The sequence below is a fragment of the Pongo abelii genome, chromosome 10 (assembly GCF_028885655.2).
Source record: "Pongo abelii isolate AG06213 chromosome 10, NHGRI_mPonAbe1-v2.0_pri, whole genome shotgun sequence".
Classification (NCBI taxonomy): Eukaryota; Metazoa; Chordata; class Mammalia; order Primates; family Hominidae; genus Pongo; species Pongo abelii.
In genome coordinates this window covers 90784430-90807663 of record NC_071995.2, presented here as the reverse complement: position 1 = coordinate 90807663, position 23234 = coordinate 90784430, and positions in this window count along the sequence as shown.

The window sequence follows — 23234 nt, the reverse complement described above, 5'->3', positions numbered from 1 at the left end:
GAAAAAGAAAGAGAGTGGGAACAAATGTGTTCTGAATTTCACAGAACAAAGTGGAGCTCTGGGTTGTGGTTGAGCTTAGGAGCAGATGCCCTCATCCCTCTTCCCTCTGAGAATGCAGTGGGGAAATATCTGGGCTGCTCCAGAGAAGCTGTGGCATTTGGGTTTAATCTGATCAATCTGAATGGGCCTACTCTGAATCCAGACGAGGTTTTGGCCTGATGTTTTTGCCCAAACCTCAAGTGAGTATAAGCAAGGGAAGCCAAGTTCCCACTTGTATCTACTGACTCATTCTACTAGAAGTCCGTTGCCCTTGTAACAGTTCATGTTGTTTATTGGCTTCTGCCTTAAAAAATTTAAAATATAGTTGAACTGAAAATTGATAGGTTATCATTTGAAGGAGGAAGTGGAAATTTCCAAAACAGACAACAAAAGAAGCAAAACCTTGATTTTCACTGTGGCTGTTAGGACCCGCCCTTCCTCCTGAATTTTCAGCAGATGAGAGGGATTTTTTGTTTGTTCAATTTAATGCTTCAATTTTCAGGAGGGAGCCAGATGAAGCTTTTTAGGCATTATCTGCCTGGGACGTGATGAATTAATTGCAGGCCTCATTTTGTAGCAGTCGGTATCAATGGATGGGGTGCTAGTTCAGCCCTTTTGAAAGTATGTAGCAGACGGAGGTGGCTCCAATAATTACATTAAGACCGTGGATACACACTTGCCTTAGGGATTTGGAGTTGTGCTTAATCAAATCTGGATTTGACATTTCACAGCCCACATCAAGGATTTCTACAAAGGAACAGCAGAGCATTGCCAGCTCCTGCTCTTACTTAGCATCTCCTCCTGAGCAACTGAACAGTCCTTGTGCTAATCTTATTGATGCTTTGGCTGCATTTCTGCCCTGCTGCACAGCACTCAGCTTCTATAGACCATCTTTTCTTTCATCTTTTTTTTCAGTGAAAAAGTGTTTATTAAGTGTCCATCATGTGTCAGGGCCCTGGGTTAGGATCTGGGGTAGGGTAGATAGGGTGGTGAAAAAGGCTGGATTCTGAGCTCCTGCATTTGTAAAAGGTTACACCTAAGGCCAGAAACAGTGGCTCATGCCTGTAATCCCAGCCAAGGCAGGTGGATCTCTTGAGCCAAGGAGTTTGAGACCAGCCTGGGTAACATGGCAAAACCCTATCTCTACAGAAAATACAAAAATTAGCTGGGCATGGTGATATGTACCTGTAGTCTCAGCTACTCGGGAGGCTGTGGGCAGATCACTTTAGCTGTGATTATGCTAGTGCACTCCAGCCTGGGTAACAGAATGAGACCCTGTCTCAATTTTTTTTTGTTGTTTGAAAAGGTTACACATAGCAGGAGTTACAGAAGGCTAACCCATGGCTCAAAAGTGATGAACTGTTTTTCAGTTCATTACCTACCACGTGCCAGATAGAGGTAATACAAGGAAGAGTAATAGATGATGCCTGCCTGCCCTTGAGGAGTTTAAAGTTCAATGGGGTGGTTTCCAAACTTTAGTAACCCCAGAGGGCCCAGGGATGCCTATTTAAAAGGAGGACAAGGAACACGGGAGGCGGAGGTTGCAGTGAGCCAAGATCGCACCATTGCACTCCAGCCTGGATGACAATAGCCAAACTCCATCTCAAAAATAAATAAATAAATAAATAGTAAAAATAAAATGAGGACGAAGAATTTGCATTTTTATAGGCAGGTATTTCTGAAGTAATTGTTCTTTGGATCATATTTTGAGAAATACTGATAAAAGTATAAGTAATATAAACAAACAGTTGCTTAAATAGCCCCTGTCACAGTAAAGGCGCAAAGGTAGAGGAGTTCAGTTCTCCTTGGGAGGCCGTAGAAGGCTTCCAAGATGAAGATCTAGATCAGATCTTGTAGAATGATATACAGTTTAATAGGTAGACAATACCACAGGTAAAGCAGTCAAAGGAGAGAAAGAATTCCAGGCAGAGAAGAGAGCAGGCACAAGACACCAAGGTGGAGAGAATGTACCTATTTAGGTGCGCTGTGAGTACAGAGCAGAGGTGCAGGGGAGTTAGGTGATTAAATTTGCATTTTAGGTAGATCATTCAGATGGCAATGGGGTATTTGGTAGGAGACAAACAGGATAGGGGCAGGGAAAAGTTAGGAGTTTCTCGATTAGTGTTGTTAATTGTAAAAATAATAGGTTTGTTGTCAGGATAAATATGCAAAATATTCGTTGGTTGTAAAGACATCTATGTATTGAGCTTCTACTGTGAGTTCAGTATTCAACTGGGGAGAACCACATGTCAATAGATAATTAGAAAGTGATCATGACAATGATAGACATCCACACAGGGTATTTGTGTGGAAACCCAGCCACAGGAAGAGCTGGAATCACAGAGGAGCCAGGTTGCCAGCACCTTCACTTGAGAGTTCCACCACTGGCATTTCATCGGCACTTTCTGCACCTGCTTCTCACCTTTCTCCTCATTCACTGGCTTCCTCTGTCTTCTGTATCTCCCTCATACTTTCTTCCAACTCAAAATTTTTACTCCCTTAGAACTTCACTTTCCCATCATTCCTCCGGGCCATGATTCTGTCTCATGACATTCTTTTGCTTTAATTCCCACTCTATTGCCTCATCCTCTCAATGTTTACTGTTTGAAATTCCAAGAGAAACAGTCCAATGGGCCCATCCAATCTCTTCATGCCATGCTTTCTAATAGGTCTCTGGCCAGTCTATGGGTTGCTGTCCATGAGGAAGGTGACAATCCTTGGCATAATCATCTGTGGCTCAGTAGGAGGGGTTTGTAGGGCACAAAACATGACTGCTGAGGGCTGCTCATGTTGCAAGGGACATAAGAATGTTATATCCCCTTAGGAGAATATGTACTTGTCATGCTTGGAAAAATAGACCAGTGTGATCATCGAGGTGACATTGAGCTGTGTAGGGTTAATTTTTTTATAAGAAATATTTCAGTTTTGTGATGTGGCTGATAAGAAAGATAATGCAAATATTTCCAACTTGAATAACTAAGTGAATGAAGATGCCATTAGTCAGGAAATGATACACAAGAAGAAAAGTTTGTTGTGATCGTGTGTTCAGTTGAAACATAATGACTTTGAAGTGTCTACAGGTTCTGCAGCTGGATGTAAAGACAACAGTGATTTTGCACAATTATCTGACCTCATATCTCTGCCCAGCTCTTCTGTCACTAAAGTCTCCACCAAACCAGGTGAATTCCTTCCTGCATGCTCTGAAAAACCCTGTGTGGATATCTATCATTGTAATTATCACTTTGTAATTATTCATTCAGATGTACTTCTCCCCAACTAAATACTGAACTCACAGTAGAAGCTCAGTAAATGCTGGTCATTTGTATCCTAGTTGTATACAGAAGCAGACCCAAAACAATGGCTCAAGTATAAGAAGTTTACTCTGGAGATAAAGATAACAGCACAGTAGGAAAGTGGGTTAGTGAGCACAGAAGGGAAGGCAGTCAAGAAAGAGTGGGCCGCTGGAGCTCAGTCTTACTGCGGAACCAATATTAACACACACTCCAGAGTTATCCCATTCAGTGGATATTTACATACCGGTTCCGTCACTCACTGATTGAGGGCTTCTGGGGTAGGGTGGGAGGATACTAATTCTCAGTGCTTTCAGCCTGCTCCATGGAGTAGTCAAGCAACTTTGGGGCCAGAGAAAGGACTCAGGCAAAGAAATGCAGGTTCTGACAGAAATCCCACAGGCATGCACTAAAGTGGCAAGGACAAGGGGATATGGCCAGGTATCAACAGCATCTATATAAGCTGAATGAATGAATGAATACCCAGTGTAGTGGAAAGCAATATACTTTGGACCAATTGTGAATCTATGAAATCCCTCTGAATTGTTCTGCCCTAGATGCAGAACCTGCAAGTTACTCAGTCAAGTTACATGATCAGGAGAGGACAGAGGAGGACCCGATTCTTCATAAAATAGATATTTGGATATTTATATGTATAAATTTTAAAATAGAGCTTACACTGAGATCCTGGCATCATTCTTTAAATTCATTGTCCATTTGACAGCTCTTTATTTTCACTCACGATCACTTTCTCCTTCCTGTTATAACCACCCATTTAAAAAATACATGAATGGATACATAAAGTATTTCTTTTTAAAGATCTTTCTTTGAGAATTACGGAGACCCCAAAAGATGCTATACCAAAGATCAACTTACTGCCAGTGATCAAATTTGCTCATTGATCTTTGAGGAAAACCAGCATTCTTTGTGGACAGGAATTGGTAATCATCTTGGAAACCTAGTCTCAGCTCTTAGAACTGAGAATTTTTTTCCTAGTTTCCTTGTGGACTCAGTCCTTCAGGAGAGGTTGATAAACTCCCTATTCTGACAAGTAGAGTCTAGGGTGGCATGAGTCTGAATCAAAAGTCAGCTTAGAATGCACGTGAAGTGGGTGAAGGTCATTACTGGGGTTCAGGGTTACCAACTGAGGCTAAGCAAAGGAGAAAATTCAGGTAAAAGCCAAAGAAAAGAAAAAGTTTATGGCAATTTTCCTTTTTTCTTCTTCGTCTTCTTCCTCTTCTTCTTTTTTTTTTTTTTTTTGAGATGGGGTCTTGCTTTGTCACCCAGACTGGAGTGCAGTGATATGACAATAGCTCACTGCAGCCTCCAACTCCTGGACCCAAAAAATTCTTCTGCCTCAGCCCCCTGAGTAGCTGGGACTATAAGGAGCATACCACTACCCCTGGCTAATTTTGTTTTTGTTTTTTTTTTTTAGAGAGACGGGGTCTCACTATGTTGCCCAGGCTGGTCTCAGATTCCTGGGCTTCAGCAATCCTCCAGCCTTGGCCTTCCAAAGTGGTGAGATTATAGATGTGAGCCACTGTGCCCAGCCAATGGCAATTTTTAAATCCAGCTTCTGTAATCCCTAGTGTGGGCATGAGAGAACTAATTAAAGGAAAGGATGGTAATCAAACACATGTGACATACTGGGTCAAGTGTAGGAGAATATCCGGAATCCATTAAAGCTGCCCCTTCATTCTGGGGATGGCCCTGAACAAGGCCTTTTGCACATTAGTGATTCATTTGTTAGTGGACTTTGAATTTGTTTATACAATGACAGTCACTGGCTGTTTTGAAAAAATATATATCCTTTTTTTTAATGGAAAAGCCTGTATGTGATGAATTAATGCCAAGTAATTGGTTTTGTGAGCCACAGCTGGAAAGGACTACAGAGATATATAAATGCAGACTCTTTATGTCTTTAGCAAGACTTCATCAATTCAGAATGATTTGGAGAAAACAATTACCAGCATAATATGTGAACATTCGGAATTGGGGAACATTATAAAGCATTCATTTTTCTTTTCAAGTGTAAGAATTCAAACTTGGTCCCTGTAAGAATTAGACCCTTGAGGGCCTGCTTAAATAAATTATTGAGAGTAACTTATAATTGACATATCAATTTCTTCCTATGTAAACAGTCTTTCCACATTTTGTAGCATATTATTCTACCCAACTGTAATATTCTCCCAGCAAAAGTTTAAGGCATCATTCATTTCTTTGGCAAACTCATTGCCCCATGAAGTGAAAGATAAATTTAAAACTCTGCCTAACACCAACTGTTATAGATTGACAATCTGTCTTACTACCTAAAATTAAGAGGAGCATATTTCGTCAACCAAAATTCCTAAAAGATGGAGTAAGTGAGGATTTTCTGTGTTCATGATTACCTCTTTCCACAGGTCATTATCTGTGTCACCAAGACTTTAGGTCAGCTTTGAAATCAGATTTCAAAAGCCTTCAGTTCTGCAAACATCCATAAGTCATGAAAAATTCCCATTAGCCCATTGGCAGTGTTCCTTGTAAACAGCAACTTTCATTCCTTCCCACAACACAGAGCTAAGAAAACGGAGGAAGCTGCCTGCGGCAACTACATACCCTGAGTTCTCACCATATACACAAGTTCCCATGAAAAACAAGCAAAAACGGGGCTACCAGGAGAGGCAGACACAGAGATGTCTACTCATTCCCAGTGCTTCTTTGGCCTAGTTCTGATTTTTTTTTTTTAGGCTAGCACTGATTTTCAAGCATTGGAAGGAATTGGTGAGGGTTTTTGCTAATTAGCAGGGAGGCCAAGCATACCGCTGTTGGCTGAGCCACAAGGAGGTAGTTGCCTGTGGTTTGGGGTATTCTTTTCCTCTTCACTGCAGCCTCTGGGATGGTGGGTCTTGTCTCTAAGCAGCTGGAATGAAGGCAGAATGTATATCTAATCATTTGGAAGCAGCATGCATTCAGGTTCTCCTAAATTATCTCTAATAAACATCAAGGTGGGCCCCATTCCTGTGATGTGTATCAGTTTGGGTAAATAAAGGCATTTCCTTCAGGATTTCATAAATTTTGATCATAGTGCTTCCTGGGTTTGCCAAATCTAAAAGTTTTAATTATTCTTTTCTGTTCTTACAGGGCTATCTCTTCATCCACTTCATCCATTTAGTGACCCTTTCCTGTACTTTTCAGCTCTGTTCTCTTTGATGAGTTAAAGTGAGAGGGCAATGGAGTATAATGGGTAACTTCAAGATCCTAGGAATATGCAAGTCCAGAGCTTGTTTCCTCATCATTAAAAATCAGAAGAATAACAACATGCTCTTTACTGGATTGTTGTAAGGGTTAAATAAATTAACATGTGTAGCTATTAGAAGAGAACCTAGTCTGTACAAGCATAAGCGTGATAATCTGAAAACACAAACAGAACTAGACAGCTGAGTTTTTCCTCTTCTTTATACAAACGTTTGGGAAACTGTAATCTATGCATTTGATAGAAATGTGATTCTAGATTTTTCTGAATCTAGGTGCAGTTGATTCCATCTTCCAGGATGAGATATGTAGTAACCTCACTGTCTAGCCTTAAAGTGGTAGCTGCTCTAACATGTTGACTTTGCACATCATATGTAAAGAACCACACTATTAATCTTACTGAAAACCACATTCATTGTTTATTCAAGCCTGCTGTCATCCAGGCACTTCATTAGGCAGTGAAATTTCAAGAACAAACCAAAGTCTTCACCCTTTGAACCTTACAATCCTGTTCATAGTTATGTACTATTTATTGCTGTGTAACAAATTACCCTAAAACTTAGCTACTTAAAACAACAAACATTTATCTCACACAGTTTCTGGGGGTCAAGAATCCAGGAGCAGTTTAGCTAGGTAATTCTAGCTCAGTGTTTCTCACAAAGTGGTACTCAAACTATTTACTGGAACTATAGGATAAACTAGGTTGGAGAATTTTTTTCCAAGCTTCCTCACCTGATTATTGACAAGCCTCAATTTCTTGCTGGCTGTTGGATGCAGGTCCCTATTCCTCACCATGTGAGCATCTCCACAGGCTGTTAGAGTGACCTCAAAACATGACAGCTGGCTTCCCCCAGAGAGAGTAATCCAAGAGAGAGAACGAATGAGAAAGCACCCAAGATGGAAACTGCAGTCTTTTATAGCTCAATCTTGGAAATAACAGATCCTGGTAGCATGTAGGAGGTGGACACACAAGGGTATGAATACAGCAGATAGGGACCATTGGAGACTGACTACCACACAGTGATTGAGAGTCATAGTTTATTGTGAGTCATTGGTCAAAGGAGACAGATGGGTCAGAGACTCTGTTCCATGCTTTTTATTTGAAAACCCAGCCTCCCATCATCAAGAGGCTCCTCTAGTGCCCTTGGTGCTCTCCACCTGATCCTCTGTATCTTGCCAGAAGGTCAGGAGCAAGGGAAAAGCACAAGTATGGGGAATTGCACCATAGTTTCAAGGGGCTAGACTTGGATGGAGATTGTAAGCATTATTTTGCCCCACATTCCATTGCCCAAAATCACCTAATTGCAAAGGAAGCTGAGCAATATGGTCTGTATGTGTCCCCATATTAAAAAGGAATGAAATTTGGTGAAAGCACAAGTCACTCTGCCACACCCTGTAGCTGAAAAGAGGCTGTACGTTTAAGCAATTTAGATTTAAAAAAAAAAATGATTCCGTTCAGTTTTAATACAACAAAAATATGATTGCTCACCATTCTGCAACAAAGCAACTGATTGATTGCATATTTTCACCTTTTCAATGCATTGCAAATGCAGCCCCTGTTAGGGGCCAGTAAGCAGGTGGTGGAGGGTAGTTCCTAAACCATTAAGTTTGCTGCTTTTTCAGGAATACTATTAAGATGCTGGCAGAAACAAGTCTTGCCTTGTTTCCCAAGTGGGGAAAGAAGAAAGTCTTTGTTCCCAAGCAAATGAAAATACAAATCACAAGACTAAAATTATGAATGCAAAACAATATATTAAAATGTGGCTTGTGTGTAGCATTTGCATGCATTTTAATATGCATCTGTCATTCCCTTTGCTAAATTCAGTAGGCCCTGAAAATATTAAACAATGGAGTACAATTAATGATTAGAGGAATTGTTTTGGAATATATTTTAACCTATTTATGTTCCTATTGCCAAACCTCTTGCTCTTTAAGGGCTCTGAGATGTCCAATGAGATCATTTTATTGGTCAGATCTCATATCACTGTAGCCTAAAAACAATTCACAAAAATATTTTTTATAAATTGACATGATAACACTCAAATGATTGTAACATGATTAAAACCATTCCCAGGATAGAAAAATCAAATCCAAATTTGGAAGCTGGAAAAGGCTTTAGAGATCCTTTGGATTGGATATTCTCATCCCTCCTACTCATTCCAAAGTCTGGCTATATTTATTTCCAAAGAACCCATAAGAAATTTAAGACCATTTTTTTTTCCCCAAAAAACCCAATTTGCTGAGCCTTCTGCTCCAGTTATCTTTGCAGCTGAAGTTTTCAGAATTGGTTTTGCCCTTTTCTGGGTTTGTTTTCGTTGCTTTCTATTTGAGCAAACCCCCAAAAGGGAAATCACTTTTAGGGCAGTAGCAAAAATGAACCAAATTTCAACCACACAGAATTCTTGCTCTCTGCCCATCAAGGCTTCTGGACCAGAAGAGAATATATTTCATGAGAACACAGCTCTAAGCCATAAACTTGAAATACATCAAGCTCTTTGTTGTTAATTGGCGCTTACCTCACCTGAAGGCCTTTGCCAAGAAGAGCAGAGTGGTTTAATGGGGAAGGAAGAAAGGAAAAAGCCTGAAGTCCTGGAAAACACTCCAAGCCACATGTGATTTTAGCTGGGGGGCTCTCCACTTCCCAGTATGCTGGCGCAACAAAGTGGCCTATGTGCTCTCTCAGCCCTCGGCTGTTTGTTTGGGGGGCAATGCGCAGACTGGGGCCTGAGTGATAACTGCTTCGTGTAATTACGAAGACAGCTTGAAAACTATGCTCCTCTTTGTTTCAGCCTCCAGATGACGGCTGTCTGACTGCTGTTTGTGCCAGTTTTATTTCAAAGCGCTTTTCTTTCCATATTTCAAAGGTCAGTGTGTTTACTGTGGCCAAAAAGAGCCTGTGTGTAAGAGAAAGAAATCCATGTGGCTGAGTGGCAGGAGAACCAGAAGAGGAGTCAGGGAACTGGATTCAAATCCTAGCTCAGCTTCTAGGTAAGTCAGAGAACTAAATGAGTTGATCTCTTCTCCATTAGCATTGAAAGGGAAGGAAGGAAGTAGTACTAGCGGCCTTATTTTAGATTTAAAAAAAAAAAAAAAAAAAAGGCCGGGCGGTGGCTCACACCTGTAATCCCAGCACTTTGGGAGGCTGAGGTGGGCGGATCACGAGGTCAGGAGATCGAGACCATCCTGGCTAACACGGTGAAACCCCGTCTCTACTAAAAATACAAAAAGTTAGCCAGGCGTGGTGGCGGCCACCTGTAGTCCCAGCTACTCGGGAGGCTGAGGCAGGAGAATGGCGTGAACCCGGGAGGCGGAGCTTACAGTGAGCCGAGATCACGCCACTGCACTCCACAGCCTGGGCGACAGAGCAAGACTCTGTCTCAAAAAAAAAAAAAAAAAAAAAAAAATTAAAAGAAAAAACCAAAACAGAACAAAAAAACCTAGAAGTGTGGTTCTCGAAGATGACGTGTAGTTATTTCCAGTAAAGAAACACTATCAAACACTCAGCTGAGAAAATGTCCACTTCATCTCCTTGAAATGTAAGTATTTCCTCCCTCAGAGAAAGCAGGCTTGATATTTTGGCCACCCTTGGAAATCTTGAGATTGTTTTTGGTCAAGGAATTTTAGCACCGGGAACTAATAGCAAACCCCAAAACCTTTCTCAGGACTCTCAGTTGGCTTTCTGACGCCATTACTTAGAAAAACAAGGCTGGTTAGACTGAGTTACCTCCCCATATTTGAGACATTAGTGTTTTTATTATGGATATTTGAAAACAGCATCAGATTTCAATGGTGTAAGCTCCATACCTATTTCTCTTTTTTATTTTCCAAATTTTTAAAATGAAGTGGGGTCATTTGATCTCTTATCAGTTGCAGACTGTTTTTTTCCTTTAACTTTTTTTTTTTTTTCTCTCTTGAGACAGGCTCTGACTCTGTCACCCAGGCTGGAGTGCAGTGGTGCCATCTTGGCTCACTACTACCTCCACCTCCTGGGCTCAAGCCATCCTCCTGCCTCAGCCTCCCAACCCACCACACCCAGCTAATTCTTGTATTAATATTTTTTGTTGAGACAGGGTTTCACCATGTTGCCCAGGCTGTCTTGAACTCCTGAGCTCAAGCAATATGCTCACCATGGCCTCCCAAAGTGCTGGGATTACAGGTGTGAGCCACCGTGCCCAGCCCATACCTATTTCAGATGCTCTTCATGATTCATTTTCTTCTAATAGTGTTTTTCCCATCTATCTTGCTCAATTTTTATAGAATGAGCTCCTGGGAAAAGGAGGTAAATAAGCTGTTGAAGTGGTAGAGAGCCTACGTTTTGAAGCTACATTTGCCTAGGTTCAGATCTTAATACTGCCACTTTGCTATGTGACCTTGGATAATTTGCTTAACTTCTCTGTGCCTCATAGTTTTCTTGTCTACTAATATAAGTACTTTACGGTGTTGTGTGGATTAAATGGATTAACCCATGTGAAATATGTAGAACAGTGTCTGGGACTTCATAAACATGCAAATGTTGAGCTAATTATGAAAAACACTCCTTTCTGAAATGAATTCTGCACTGGGAAAATTCTTCTCTTTTGTGCTACCGTTTCTCTTCTTGAATCGATCCACCTACATCTGCAGAAGTAAAAAAGTAAATTTGCAAATGCCAAGAGAACAGTGCCTGTGTTGTAAAAGAGAGGAGAAAGTAAAACAGAAAAAAAGAACAAAGGAAATATTTAAAATGTTATTCTCCAATTACTGTGAATTTTCAGCCTCCTATGAAATAAAGATACTTTCTGCCTTGAGTTTGCACAAGACACAAAGAATTCTCACTCCTTGACCAGAAAAAAAGCATGACCATCCTTGGCTGTGACTCAAGAAGGAATGGAGGAAAGCACAGGAAGAGGAACTAAAGTGTATTGAAGACTTTGTCTACACCTTGCATTTGAATTCATGAGTTGAATATCATTGATTTTATAATCAAATCAAATTTGATTTTTTAATCAAAGAATCAAAGAAAAAAAAGGTTCAGGGAGTTGAAGTGGCTTTTCAAGGTCGAGCCAGTCAGTGGCATGGCTGGATTTAAGCCCACTTCTACGTGATGCCAAGGCCCCTCATTTTGCCTCCTTCTTACATCCTCTCCTTAGGAGGAACCTGGCTAACATGGAGTTCTGAGAGGCTCCCAGGAGTGTAGGCTGAACCTAGACTCAAGGTAATCCATTACTACACATGCAGTATTATAAGCAAGATGCTCTTGTATTTTTTCTAAGTCATGTGTATGCCTGTTCAAATGAGTAGACTCATAGGGGTCTTTGTTTTGAATCATATAATTTTAGGCTTCAAGGAGAGCGGAACCTTCAGAAAGGTCATTTCCGTTCACTTCTAAAGTCAGAATAGTTAAGTTATACCCACTTTAAAGATGCCTTCTAGCTCTCACTTAAAAAATTCTATGTTATCCAAAGCAATTTATGAATAAGGTACTGCCTCAGTTTCTTATTGCTGCTATATAAATTAGTCCAGACTTAGTGGCTTAAAACAACACAGATTTATTATGTAAAATTTATGGTTCTCGAGGTCAGAAATCCAAAATGGGTCTCACTGGACTAAAACTAAGGTATTGTCAGGGCTGCATTCTTCCTGTGGGCTTTAGGGGAGAATATTTTCTTGACTTTTCTAGAATCTAGAGGCTGCCTGCATTGCTGGGCTCATGGCCTCTTCCCATCTTCAAAGCCAGCAATGGCCAATCAAGGTTTTCTCACATTATACCGCTCTGTCATTGACTCTTCTGCCTCCCTCTTCTACATTTAAGGAACCCTTGTGATTCTACCCAGAAAATCCAGATTAATCTTATTTTAGGTCAGCTGATTATCATGCTTAATCCCATCTACAACTTCGTTTCTCCTTTGGCGTGTAATATAATATATCTACCGATTCTGGATATGGACATCCTTGAGGGGCCATTACCTTGCCGACCACAGGTACCTACATGATGTTGTCAACAGGATGCATCCTTAGTATTTGAGCTCTGTCACATTCTAGTGGCCTAACGTGGACAAGTGACTTAACCTATCTGTGCCTCAGTTTCCTCACATGGGGATAATAGCAGTATTTATGGGGTTGTTATGAAGATTAAATGAATGAATACTTTTAGGACACTGCTGGACACTTAAGTCCTAGCTCTTATTATTATTATTATCTTTGTGATTATTGTTTTGAAGATGATGTGGACAACCAGGACATAATTTATGTAATTTATGCAGCTAGTTGATACATTGAATTCAAGATAAGTTGTTTTGCTATGTGCCAGAGGCAGTTGCTATCTGTGACTTCTCCTTGTCTCCTCTTTCCCTCTATTGGCCAGCAATCTGAAGGCCATTCCCTCTGATAACTTCTGCCATTGATTCAGCCACTGGGGTGGCCCAGAGAGGACAGCAGTCTAGAAGTGTGCTAACATGCTTCAAAGATGGTATGCTAACAGAAACAATAGGAGCAATGACATAGGCATTGTCTTTTTATTCATTTGGGAGTTTCAGTCTGAAGAAATGTTGAGGTCAGTATCAGACTAACTTAATGTCAATCCTCTGGTTCAAAGCTTCAATACAGAAACTCTAACATTGCCTCCTCTCTACTACAGGCAGGGTAAGCTTTAGATCGTCACCAAATTGGCTGGGGTTCAAATCCAGGCTCCAGCTGTTGATAAATTTGTGTCCTGGTATAGATTAAGATGGGCAGGCCCTTAAGGATAAGAGAACATAAAATTCCCACAGAGAATTTTTTTTTTTTTTAAATGAAGTCTCACTCTATCTCCCAGGCTATAGTGCAATGGCACGATCTCAGCTCGCTGCAGCCTCTGCCTCCCAGGTTCAAGCAATTCTCCTGCCTCAGCCTCCTGAGTAGCTGAGATTACAGGCGCATGCCACCATGCCCGGCTAATTTTTGTATGTTTAGTAGAGATGGGGGTTTCACCATATTGGCCACGCTGGTCTTGAACTCCCGACCTTAGGTGATCCACCCTCCTCAGCCTCCTAAAGTGCTGAGATTACAGGTGTGAGCCACTGCGCCTGGCCGAGAGTATTTTTATATGAAGAAGTCCTCTTCTGTCAATGTGAGGGGAGTTAATTCAGGTGGATTATGAGTCAGTGCCACCTCTAGTCTTACAAACCATTATTTTCTTTAGGGTAAAGCCCATAGGGGGATACATTTCAGGTTGGTTTGTTTGTTTGTTTGTTTAATTCAGCCGATGGATTCAAAATGCTCCTTGTGAAGTTTTTGGGCTCACCTCAATTGTGACCTGGGTAAGCTGCAGGTTTGATAGACTACCAAAGTTTGGCCAAACCCTAAGTAAGCCATAACTGAGCCCAAACTCCAAGTAAGCTGCAGGGGTTCTGCTGTCCCATCTTTATCCTCCCATAGTCTGATGAAAATCTCTCTTACAGATTCAGTCTGAGTCCCTTTTCTTCATCTCTAGTTGCAAAACTTCTTCATGGAAATAAAAAGAACTTGGGCACATGAATTTCATCTTGGTCATGACCTTGACACCACCCCTACTCCCTTCTTCATTGCCTTGGAGGAAACGTGGCCCATGTGGATAAGAACCTCATAAAGAAGCCCCACTTATTTTCCACATCCCTACTTATTTCATTGAATCCAACCAGGTTTTCTAAACCTGTTTGTGTATATTTAGACATACGGTGTGAGTAATTTGTGAGCATTTACCAAAAAGTCTTATCCAAATTCCTTTTAAGAAAGATGCCAGGACCTCATTCTCAATTCTGTTACTGAAACTGTGATTTTTCCCATTTTAGAGTTGAGATGCTTAAGCTACACAGGAATACGGATTTCACTTTCAATAAAATCACCGGCTGGCAAAACCCAAATTAAAACAGAGCATTGGAAATCAAGCTGCCTTTTTCTATTAGAATTAACAAGAGCTGTTTCATTTTCTAAATCAAAAGTTTTGGACTCTGAAATCCTATTTGTAGAGAATACTAGGCATTATTAAAAATGCAGATAGTTGTCGTGAGCTGGCATGTTTTCCTGTGGTTGCCAGGATGCTGTAAGGGCAGGTACACATAATACATTAACATTGTACTCAAAGAATAAAGAACGAGGAGAACACATGAAATGCTCCAAAGCATTTAGGAAAGATAATGCCTCGTCTTGAGACTCAGCAGTGACTCGTTAGAAAAAAAGCTGTTTGTATAATACACCCCTGTTCTAACTAACCTTCCCTACCTATATTTCCCTTCTGTCTGTAATTCCCCATCTTAAAATAACAATAACAATAATAATAATAATGATAACAATAAAAACTTTGTTTGGCTTAGTACCCCCTATTGTTAATCTAAAAAGAAGAGATTCTTAGCCTGGGCTCCGTACAAAACTTTATATATGTGTTTCTAGTGGTATTTTTCTGAGAATTAGGTCCATAGCTTTCATAAACATACAAATAATTTATAACCTCCAGTAGAAATTAAACAAGCCAACAAAACAAATGTGGAATATTTGGCGTCCTCTTAGTTCATCTTTTTTTACTAGCATTTTGTTTCAGCTGGGCTTTTGAACAAAGCTAATGAATAGTCAACTCAAGGGTTATATTGACCCTTGAATTGTAATGGTCAATTATGTAATTGTAATATAATGTAATTGTAGTTGTAATGGTGCTGACCATTACTTTGGAAAGTGATAGAATCATTCAGATATCCTGCTATCCAATTCGATTCAAACCCATTTTCCTCCTTAAAACCATCTGCTGTCCACCATTTCCAAGATTTCTGTAGTGACTTTGCCATTCTCTTAGGCAATCTCCCTCCTTAGTTTGTTGTAGAGTCTTCCTTGACCTTTCTCTCTCCTATCTAATTAGCTGGCAATTTTCTCAGGGGAACTTCAGAAGTCTTCTACATACAGTTTTTTCTTTTAGTTGCTAAAACAAAAACAAAAACTGCACTGATGGCTTTTACCACTGGATCACCATTAGGATCACATGAAGAGATTTTTGTACTGAAGCTTAGACCCTAGACCCAGACAGTTTCATATAACTGCTCTGGGATAAAGCCTGGACATCGATGTAAAAAAAGAAAAAATTCTCCTGAGGGTGCAGCCAGTGCTGAGGGTCACTTGCCTACCCTATCTTATACGACTATGTTTTTGCTGTGAAAACTTCTAGCTGGTGATCTTGTATCCAATCTTCTTACTCTCCACTTTATTCCATATGACTTTCCTCTCCCTTAGATTAACCTCAGCATCTTAATTTCCCCATAACTTCCATTGGTTAAGAAACTCCATTACCTTCCATTGTAGTGGCCTTTAAATTGTTCTGTGGGGCTTTAAGGGTTCCACAGAATCCCGTTGGAACCTTTGACTGGAGGAGGATGAGGAGAAAGTCCTCTCAGTCATCTCTTCCCTAGTTTTACAACTAGGGCCCTCAAAAATAAAGTGAAATGAGTTTCTTAAAGACTGATAGTAAAGTTAGATTAGAACTCAAATCCCCTTACCCTTGGCCTTTTTTTCTAATTCAGAAAGCTACCTATCCCAGAGCTATACTAATTTATGAAGGTTGGTGCTGGACCTTTGCCATTTTTTTCTATTTGCTAGCTCTATCCTACAGTCTTGGCTTTCTTGCCTGGAACATCTTTGGCAGGTGTATCTGTGTCTTCAGGAAAATCAGATGTGACTGAAAGATTTGGCTTGTCCAATTTGTCATGACTTGTTGACAGTGGCCGTGGGAACTGTGGGACCAGTAGCACTAGGGCTTTGATGCCATGCCTGTCAACCTAATAACATTGTGTTTAAGCACAGCGCGTTGCACTTTAGCCCCAAGGTCTGTCTATAACCCTATGTATTAAACAGTTAACTCTAGGACAAGCTCTATGGGTTGTCTAAATAGCAGCTTATCTGTGATTCACGGAGAACCAAATGTTCGACTTGCCCCAAAATATCATACCTACTTAGCCTGCATGTTACCTATTCAGGTTTGGTAGCTTCTCCTGGTAATAAGGTAATGTTTATTTTTAAAATGCACGTGTACTATCTCAAAAGCATAATATTAACTTGTCAGTATTCATTAATACCTTAAAACATATTTGATTGATATTTTTTCTCATCTGGTTCAGAGCAAAAGTCCTCAGGGAACAGAACCGGCATGGGTAAAAGTTGATAAATGAGGGTAGGTGTGAAGGGGAGCACAGAAAATCATTTTGAGCTTGGGTGCAGTGTTACAGGAGGAACTTGGACACTCACAGGAGACAGCAAAATGGAGAGTGGATGCCAAAGAATATGAGCTGCCTGATTCCCAGTTTTGCCAAATTCAGCACTTTCCCCAGAGTTTTTCTTGGTTAGCTCCCTTTATTTATTGATTTTGCCATTGCTTTAGCAGAAGTGCAAAAATTTGGGAAAGAATAATAGCATCACTATAACGAACACTTATTGAGCACTTACTCTGTGCTAGGTGTTGTTCAAAGCATCTGACATGTATCAACTTATTGTATTAGTCTCCTCAACATGTAGAGATAGATGCCATTACTATATTCATGCCACAGATCATGAAACAGTGGCCTAGATGTTTGAAGAATTTCCCTAAGATCATCCACCAAGTAAATCATGAAATCAGGATTCCAAGCAGTCTAGCTCCAAAGCCTGTACTATTTTACTTTATTTTATTTATTTTATTTTTTTTTTTTTGTAGCGGCAGAGTCTCACCGTATTCCCTAGGCTGGTCTTGAACCTCTGAGCTCAAAATATCCTTCTGCTTTGGCCCCTCAAAATGCTAGGATTAAAGCCTGCATTCTTCAGGCTGGGAGTGGTAGTTCATGCTTGTGATCCCAGCACTTTGGGAGGCCAAGGCGGTGGATCACTTAAGCTTAGAAGTTCAAGACCAGCCTGGGCAACATGGTGGAAATCCCCTCTTTACAAAAAATTCTAAAATTAGCCAGGGGTGGTGGCACACACCTGTAGTCCCAAACACTGGGGAGGCTGAGGTGGGAGGATTGCTTGAGCCTGGGAGATTGGGGTTGCAGTGAGCCATGAATGTGTCACTGCACTCAAGCCTGGGTGATAGAGTAAGGCCCTGTCTCAAAAAAAGAAAAGAAAAGAAAAAGGAGGGGGAAGGAAGGAAGGGAGGGAGGGAGGGAGGGAGGGAAAGAAGGAAGGAAGGAAGGAAGGAAGGAAGGAAGGAAGGACTGTATTCTTAACCTCTATTGTCTCTCAAACTTACAGCATTTGTAAGTGGTAGGAAGATTCTTCAAATCCAAAGAGTCTGATTGTAGACCATCCCTCTATAAAGACTCCTGAACTGCAATGGATTTTTCAAGTATATTAGACTTTTACATTCATGGAGACTCAAGTGGTCCAGAAAAAGTTACTTGGTTTAGGATCTTCTTGAAGTTGTAGCAGTCTGGTGTCTCAATAACAGTGCTCTATTGGTTTAATATAAAATAGCAATCTGAAGAAGGAAGTTGAGTGTAAACCTCACAAAGTGTTCAGCAAAATCCCTGCCCAGCTGTTAGTGTCCCAAACTAAAATGGAGAATTCAAACAAAATCACTTCTTGTCTCTGTAAAGGTCAGCTAAAGTAAAAATGGTTTAATATTTTTTCCTTCTCTATATGACCAAAACATTGCCAGTGTCCAGGGAACATAAAAAAACAAAAACAAAAACAAAAAAAACAGAAATCTTAGATATAGGAAATCACTACACGGTCTTTACATGTGTTTTTTAGGCTTTCTAAAGGGCTTTTTGGATATAAATGAATCTTCCCAGCTTCCAGGAAATAAACAGATGGCAGGTATCATATTAATTCAAAAACGTGATTAGAATTTGAAGAAAGACCTGCTCAGGTCTTCTCTTTCCCCATCTCCCCCAAAGATGGAACAAATTCTAATAAGAGGGTCCATTTTGAAGCAGGAGAGAAAAATAAAATGCCTTTTAAGGCCAGTGTTACTGAATGAAGATCATCTTTTTCTTTTTCTTTTTTTTCTTTTTTTTTTTCAAGACAGAGTCTCACTCTGTCACCCACGCTGTTGTGCAGTGGCACAATCTCAGCTCACTGCAACCTCTACCTCCCGGGTTCAAGCAGTTCTGCCTCAGCCTCCCGAGTAGCTGGGATTACAGGCACCCAGCACCATGCCTGGGTAATTTTTGTATTTTTAGTGGAGGCGGGGTTTCACCATGTTGGCCAGGCTGGTCTTGAACTCCTGATTCCCTCTGATCCTCCTGCCTTGGCCTCCCAAAGTGCTGCGGTTACAGGCATGAGCCACCATGCCCAGCCAGGAGCTCAGCTTTCTGATGACTCTCTAGCAGCTGAGAGTATGGAGAAGGAATTGCTGAAGAAAGGGGGATGGGATCAAAGGCAAGTTTACACAATGTGTAAGTTATGGGGGTGGGGGGGGGGTGTGCTCCATCTTAGAAATCCTTTCTTCTTTTCATCTAGTAATTAGCTATTCTCATACCCAAATTAAAGTATTTCTCCCTAACATTCAGTAAATAAATGTGAAACAAACAAAATCCAACAAACAAAAAGATACTGTTGGTTTGTCAGAAAAGTTCTTTTCTGTTATTCTCCAGTTTTCAGGAGGGAAACGCCTCACCCACTCTCTTAATAGATTTGACCTACCTTTGCTTGAGAACATCTTTCATTTCCATGGAAGCTTTAAAGAAACAGTAATACATCACAGCAAGGCTTCCCAACCTTTTTGTCAAAGAGAAGCTGCTTTTCATTTTCCCTAAAGCTTTAAGGTCAAGAGATGGGGGTGGGGAGTTCCCAGTAGATTATTCCATTCCTCCTCGGGGAACTTAACAACCCCAGGCCACTGACGTGAGCACCATCAAATCAGGCTTCCAGATCTACCCACATTTACTGGTTAAGAACTCCCATACAAGAATTCTTCCTTTCAATGAGAAATGGAAAAACTCATAAAAAAAAATAAGCAATTGCTTGCTGTTTCACTTTCCCAGAAGATGTTCTGAGCACCAGTTAACCTCATTTGCCATCAGAATCAGCCAAAACAGTGAAAGTGACATAGTTTAGCCTCTGAAAATTATTTCTTCTTATCTGGACACCATCCATGTATATTCCCCAAACCAAGTTTTCTGTGAATGCCCTTGTTGCTCTAGGCAGAATTTCCGGGCTTGCCTTCCCCATTGAATAGGATGTTCAGCCAGGTTTCCACCCCTTGGAGGGCTACTTTCCTGCTAAGATAAGAATTTCTCTGGAAATAAATTACTGACTGTAGGTGCTCACAATCTCACTATCCATTTACTCTTAAACCAACTCACAATTCTTGAGTTTTCAGAGTAAAAACTATGCTTCCCTTCTGGATTGGAGGACATGCAGTGTAGAGATGAAAAAATTATTTTATCTATCCAGGTGGTCATGCTAGGATGGCTCCCTAGGACTGTCCTAGGCAGGACTCTATAGGCAACAGAAATCAACCCCATAGAGTTGTAGATTTAATAGTTGGAAGAAATTTCAATGGATCATTTTATCCAGTTCAGACATCTTGGGTAGAATGACTCCATTTTACTGAAGACAAAGTGGAGAGCCTGAAAGGTGAAAGGCATATCCAAGGTTATCTGGTCACCTTGTAGAGCTAGAGAAGGCAGGAGACCTAGGGCCCTTATCTACTGCCTCCTACTTCATCACACTGCTTTGCAAATGCTTAAAGGATGGTAGGATGCCAACACCTAATGACTTTCTCATGCCCATGAGGTGTTTGCAAGGGAGAAAGAATGGAATACTTCTTAATACAACATAGGAGGTCCTATGATATCAATTCCTTCTGAGGTCTAACTTAATCTGACCCAAACCCAGCTGGGCGTGGTGGCTCACACCTGTAATCTGAGCACTTTGGGAGGCTGAGGCAGGAGGACTGATTGAGCCCAGGAGTTCGTGACCAGCCTGGGCAACATGGTGAAACCCCCATCTCTAAAAAAAAATAAAAAAAATTAAAAACCTGACCCAAACTTGGGCAAAGGAATGACCTGTAACATATTCAATATTTATGGATTGATGGACTATTTTAATTAATCAATTAATTTTTTAGAGACAGGGTATCCCTCTGTTGCCCAGGCTGAAGTGCACTGGCACAATCATAGCTCACTGCAGTCTCCACTCCTGGGCTCAAGTGATCCTCCCACCTCAGCCTCTGGAATAGCTAAGACTACAGGCATGTACCACCGTGCTCAGCTAGTTTTTTAAATTTTTGTAAAGATGGGGTCTTACTATGTTGCTCAGGCTGGTCTTGAACTCCTGGGCTCAAGTGATCCTCCTGCCTTGGCATCCCAAAGTATTGAGATTACGGGTATGAGCCATGGTGCCCATGAGGATTGATTTAGATGCCTGTCTTTGTAACACAGTTCCTTACCCATTTTTGTGAACTTTATTACACACATTGTCCTCTGCTGAAGTCTTCTCTTGTTTTTCTCATGTCTTGCCACCTCAACTCAGTTTTTTGATATTGTTTGGGTCTTTCCTTCATCACTGAATGATTCTTCAAATGTCAGATAGTTGGAGCTGGGAGTAGGGGTGAGTGTCAATAATTGAGCTACTTGGAGGCAGAGGCAGGAGAATCACTTAAGTCCAGGCATTTGAGACCAGCCTGGGCAACATAGAGAGACCCATGTCAAAAAACAAAACAAAAAACAAACAAACAAAAGTCTTATAGGTAACGCTATTCCTGGATCAACCAGATTCCCAGGCCTTCCTTTTTATATGTTGCTTGTAGATAGACACCCATCAGACATTGATCGGTGGTGAAATGGTTGGTTACAATTGTTATGGTTGTGGTTTTGGTTGCTACAATTACTAGCTCCACAGCTATATATAATCTATACAGACTGCTTTTATCATAACTATAATAAAGATCGGCAGAATTTGGGAAGAGCGAAAGGGGAAAAAAAAAGAAGCAGGTAGTAGGGGTTATTTGTGGAGTTCCTATTTAGTGCATGTCTGTGCGATAACCAAGTACTATCTGGAGCTCTAAATATACAGTGGAAATACAGATTCTGCACTTGACGTATGAATTCTGAATTACTGCAGGCAGAGATACCAAGAATGTTATGCAGTTGAATAAAAATACCCATTCCCACACAGACAAATGTGGGAAAGGGAACCATATGGAACCTGAGAGAGGATGGCCATATTTTAGAGAACTAAATGAAAGCAAGGAAAGGATAGAAATAGGATCAGGACATAGACATTTTTCTTAACCTCAGTAGCTAAAGTTTCCCCCAATTGCTTTGTGGAAAGGAGTAGAAGTCCATTTTAGATACATATTATTATCTAACGTTATAAATTTATATTATTCAACATTATTGTGAGTTTGGATATAGAGTTATTTATACTGTATTTGATTATCTATTGCCACGTAACTGATTATCCCAAGATTTAGTGACTTAAAACAACAAACTATTATCTCACAGTTGAGAGTCAGAAATCCAGGAGTAACTTAGCTAGGTGGTCGTGGGTCAGGGTGTCTCATGAGGTTATAGGCAAGCTGTCAGCTGAGGATACATCATCTGATTTGGATGGGCTTGGAGGTTCTGCCTCCAGAAAGCTCACAAGGCAGTTAACTTGAGTCCTCAGTTGCTCAGTGGTGTTGTCTGAAAGTCTCAGTTCCTTGCCATGTGGGCATCTCCACAGAACTGCCTGGGTGGCCTCAAGACATGGTAGCTGGTTTCTCTCAGAGTGAGTGGTCCAAGAGAAAAGGAGCGGGGTAGATTTCACATGAAAGCTTAAGCTTCAATCTTTTTTTGTTTGTTTTGGAGAGGGGGTAATTTTTTATTGTGGTAAATATATATATCATACACACACACATACATACATATATATATATATATAAAACTTACCATTTTAACCTGTTGTAAGTGTACAATTCAGTGGCATTAAGTACATTCACATTGTTGTGCAACTATCAGCACTTCCTATTTCTAGACCCTTTTCATCATCTCAAATAAAATTTCTATACCCATTAAACAGCAATAACTCTCCATGCACCAAATCCCCAGCTCCTTGTATCTTCTACTCCACTTTCTGTCTCTATGAATTTGCTTACTCCAGGTACCTTTTTCTTTTTATAAGTTGAATCATACAATGTTTGTCCTTTTCTGTCTGGTTTATTTTACTTAGCATGTTTTCAAGACTCATTCATGTTGGCCAGGTATGGTGGCTCATGCCTGTAACCCTAACACTTTGGGAGGCTGAGGCAGGAGGATCACTTGAGTCCGGGAGTTCAAGAACAGCTTGAGCAACATAGTGTGACCCCAATTCTAAAAAAAAATTATCAAAAAATTATTTTAAAAAAATTTTTTTAAAGATTCACTCCTGTTGTTGCATGTATCAGAATTTCATACCTTTTTAAGGCTGAATAATTTTCCATTCCATGTATATACCACATTTTATAGATGGATGGATAAATAAAATATGATATATACATGCAGTGAAATAGTATTATGTTGTTTCCATTTTTGCTGCAGTCATTTCGAAACCTACTATGGAAGTGGCATCCCGTCACTTCTACTATAATCTGTTCCCTGGAAACAAGTCACTAAGTCCAGCCCACACTATAGGGATGGGGTAGGACAGAGGTACCAAAGAATTTGTGGGTATATCTCTAAAATGATAGCAGACACCTAAGTTAATTTTAGCATTTGCACACAATTCTTTTCAGAGTGTGGGCTCAGTCATTATTAATTC